Source organism: Oncorhynchus gorbuscha, linkage group LG20 (genome assembly GCF_021184085.1).
Source record: "Oncorhynchus gorbuscha isolate QuinsamMale2020 ecotype Even-year linkage group LG20, OgorEven_v1.0, whole genome shotgun sequence".
NCBI lineage: Eukaryota > Metazoa > Chordata > Actinopteri > Salmoniformes > Salmonidae > Oncorhynchus > Oncorhynchus gorbuscha.
In genome coordinates this window covers 36073280-36077725 of record NC_060192.1, presented here as the reverse complement: position 1 = coordinate 36077725, position 4446 = coordinate 36073280, and positions in this window count along the sequence as shown.

Below are 4446 nucleotides of genomic sequence, written 5' to 3'. Positions count from 1 at the left end.
CAAAAGTCGCCCCCTGATGTGGTTTAATCATTGTTGTTGTCACGCCTTGGTCATAGTATTTTGTGTTTTCCTTAATTATTTGTTCAGGCCAGGGTGTGACATGGGTTTATTGTGTTGTCTTATTGGGGTTTTTGTAGGCATTGGGATTGTGGTTGATTAGGGGTGTGTCTAGTATAGGCTTGGCTGCCTGAGGCGGTTCTCAATCAGAGTCAGGTGATTTCTCATTGTCTCTGATTGGGAACCATATTTAGGTAGCCGGGGTTTCACTGTGTATTTCGTGGGTGATTGTTCCTGTCTCTGTGTAGTGTTCACCAGATAGGCTGTATTAGGTTTCACGTTCCGTTTGTTGTTTTTGTATATATTAAGTTATTTCATGTATCGTCGTTTCTTCATTAAAGAACATGAGTAACCACCACGCTGCATTTCGGTCCGACTCTCTTTCGACAAACGAAGAACGGCGTTACAGTTGTGGACTTAGAACATCCCATTTCTTAATTTTTGTATGAAAAAAGTGTGATTTTTTTAAAAAACTGAAATTAATGTGAAAAACATAAACGTGTAAAAACAAAACCTTTAATTTACTTTTCAAAAATAATGTGTGCCTTTTACTTAATTTTTCCGTCTTAATAAAATACATAATTTGAAGAACAAACATCGTAGCAAACATACTGCAAATTGAGAAATAATGTGACTTAACTCTATAAAAAGAAGAAGGAACTGTATTTTGATTCCAAGATCAATGATACAAAGAACGATGGGGAAAAACTTTGGAGTACTTTACCTGAAGTTATGGGCAGAAAGACTAATTCAACTCCATCTTTCATCCAATCAGATGGCTTTATTCGTCACAAAACTATTTGATGTTGCCAATTATCATTGGCAAAGTGGGCAATTTTAGGCAGGAAATGCCAACAACAAACAATGAGCCATCATGCATAAAAACAAAGCAAATAATTAAATAGAAACATTGTAAGTTAGAATTCTGTAAAGTTACTGTGGGAGAGGTGGCAACATGTATGTTATCGATCAATTATGACAAACCTCCTGGCATTGATAACTTAGATGGAAAGCTACTGAGGATGAGATGTGACTCTAAAGCCACTCCTATCTGTCTTATCTTTAGTCTGAGCCTAGAGGAAAGTGTTTATCCTCAGGCCTGGAGGGAAGCCAAAGTCATTTCCGCTCCCCAAGAGTGGTAAAGCTGCATTTACTGGTTCTAACAGCAGACCTATCAGCTTGCTGCCAGCTTTTAGTAAACTGTTGGAAAAAATGTTGACCAAATGTGTTTGACCAAATACAATGCTATTTCTCTGTAAACAAATTAACAACAGACTTTCAGCTTGCTTATAGAGAAGGGCACTCAACATGTACTGTACTGACACAAATGACTGATGATTGGTTGAAATAAATTCATTATAAGACAATTGCGGAAGCTATACTGTTACATTTCAGTCCAGCCTTTGATATTATTGACAATAACCTATTGTTGAGAAAATGTATGTGTTATGGCTTTTATTAAACCTCAGCCATATTGTGGATTCATAGCTATCGATCTAATAGAACTCAGAGGGTTTTCTTTAATGGAAACTTCTCTAATGTCAAACATGTAGTGTGGTGTACCACAGGGAAGCTCTCTAGGCCATGTATGCTGTTCAACGATGTACTCATCAGCAACCACAGCTAATGAAGTCACTGAAACACTTAACAGAGAGTTGCAGTCTGTTTTGAAATGGGTGGCCAGTAATAAACTGGTCCTGCACATCTCGAAAAACTAAGAGCATTCTTTTTGCAACAAATCATTCCCGAAATTCTAGACCTCAGCTTAATCTAGTAATGAATGAATGGTGTGGCTGTTAAACAAGTTGAGGAGACTAAATTACTTGGCGTCACCTTAGATTGTAAACTGTCAGGGTTAAAACATATAGATTCAATGGTTGTAAAGATGGGGAGAGGTCTGTTTGTAATAAAGAGATATTCTGATTTTCTGTCACCACACTCCACAAAGCAAGCTGCTTTTCACAACAGCTAATGGGGATCCTTAGACAATATCCCAAACAACTGACAGCACATTGAGTTCATACATTTTCAGTAATTCAAATTGTAAAGCCATGTCTTTCTACACAATACTACAACACATTTTTCCAATCTGGGGGGGGGGGTGAACTATAATGTATTAGACCCTTTGTCTGTGCATTTCAGATGGAATCAAAGCATTAGAATGTACTAGAATAAACCTTCGATAAACATGTAGAGAACCCAGGGGGGTGTCTGGCTGGCTACTTTTTATATGTGGCTGGCTATTCAATGTACTTGTGGAAAATACTGCACAAAAACACCGTTTTATTTGAACAAATCTGTACTCGGGTTATCATAGTGTTTATGTGTGTGTCTTTATCCTTATCTCGGGTCCTTAGGGTCCTAGCTAGAAGGGCCACTCTCAGAGGACTCGCTGCCATGACAACGGTGAGATAAACACCAGGAGGTCACCAAGGGCAGTAGCTATTGGCGAAAAATGGTACAGTTCAAGGTTAAGGAAATAAGTAAATTATGAGTTTGTTTCTTCTCTGTGGGTTTGACACCAAATTGCCACACTGTCAATCACTCAGTCTGTCTACTATAATTGTTTTCTGTGTTGTGGTATATCAGCTTTAATACTGCAGATAGATTGTGGCTCCCATCAATGCAATTGTCTGCATTATTTCCACTACCCCATATTTTTGGGGTAAATATATGTCAGAGCAGCATTGGACAAAGATACCATAGAATAGAATAGAGTACAGTATATACATAGGCAGTGTAGCCTAGTGGTTAGAGCGTTGGACTAGTAACCGGAAGGTTGCGAGTTCAAACCCCCGAGCTGACAAGGTACAAATCTGTCGTTCTGCCCCTGAACAGGCAGTTAACCCGCTGTTCCCAGGCCATCATTGAAAATAAGAATGTGTTCTTAACTGACTTGCCTGGTTAAATAAAGGTAAATAAAGGTAAAAATTATTAGAGTGGCTAGAATTGCATGTCCTTAAAGTGGCCAGTGATTCCTAATCTATGTCTATAGGCAGCAGCCTCCGATGTGCTGGAGATGGCTGTTGAACAGTCAGTGGTGTAGTATAGAATTACAATACAGTATATACATATGAAATGGGTGATGCAATATGTAAACCAGAGGTCGACCGATTATGATTTTTCAACGCCAATACCGATTATTGGATGACCCCCAAAAAAAGCCGATACCGATTAATCGGCCGATTAATGGATTTTTTTTATTTTTATAATGTCAATTACAACAATACTGAATGAACACTTATTTTAACTTAATATAATACATCAATAAAATCAATTTAGCCTCAAATAAATAATGAAACATGTTCAATTTCGGTTTAAATAATGCAACAACAAAGTGTTGGAGAAGAAAGTTAAAGTAAAAGTGCAATATTTGCCATGTAGGAAAGCTAACGTTTAAGTTCCTTGCTCAGGACATGAGAACATATGAAAGCTGGTGGTTCCTTTTAACATGATTCTTCAATATTCCCAGGTAAGAAGGTAAGAAGTTTCAGGTTGTAGTTATTATAGGAATTATAGGATAATTTCTCTCTATACGGTTTGTATTTCATATACCTTTGACTATTGGATGTTCTTATAGGCACTTTAGTATAGCCAGTGTAACAGTATAGCTTCCGTCCCTCTCCTCGCTCCTACCTGGGCTCGAACCAGGAACACATCGACAACAGCCACCCTCGAAGCAGCGTTACCCATTGCTCCACAAAAGCCGCGGCCCTTGCAGAGCAAGGGAAACAACCACTCCAAGTCTCAGAGCGAGTGACATTTGAAACTCAATTAGCGTGCACCCCGCTAACTAGCTAGCCATTTCACATCGGTTACACCAGCCTAATATCGGGAGTTGATAGGCTTGAAGTCATAAACAGCTCAATGCTTGAAGCACAGCGACGAGCTGCTGGCAAAGCGCCAAAAAGTGCTGTTTGAATGAATGCTTACGAGCCTGCTGGTGCCTACCATCACTCAGTCAGACTGCTCTATCAATTTCATAGACTTAGTTATAACATAAAAACACACTGAAATACGAGCCGTAGGTCATTAATATGGTCGAATCCGGAAACTATCACTCTAACCAGTAGGCTACCTGTCTCTAACCACTAGGATACCTGCCTCTAACCACTATGCTACCTGCCTCTAACCACTATGCTACCTGTCTCTAACCACTAGGCTACCTGCCTCTAACCAGTAGGCTACCTGTCTCTAACCAGTAGGCTACCTGTCTCTAACCACTAGGCTACCTGCTCTAACCACTAGGCTACCTGTCTCTAACCAGTAGGCTACCTGTCTCTAACCACTAGGCTACCTGTCTCTAACCACTAGGCTACCTGTCTCTAACCACTAGGCTACCTGCCTCTAACCACTATGCTACCTGCCTCTAACCACTAGGCTACCTGC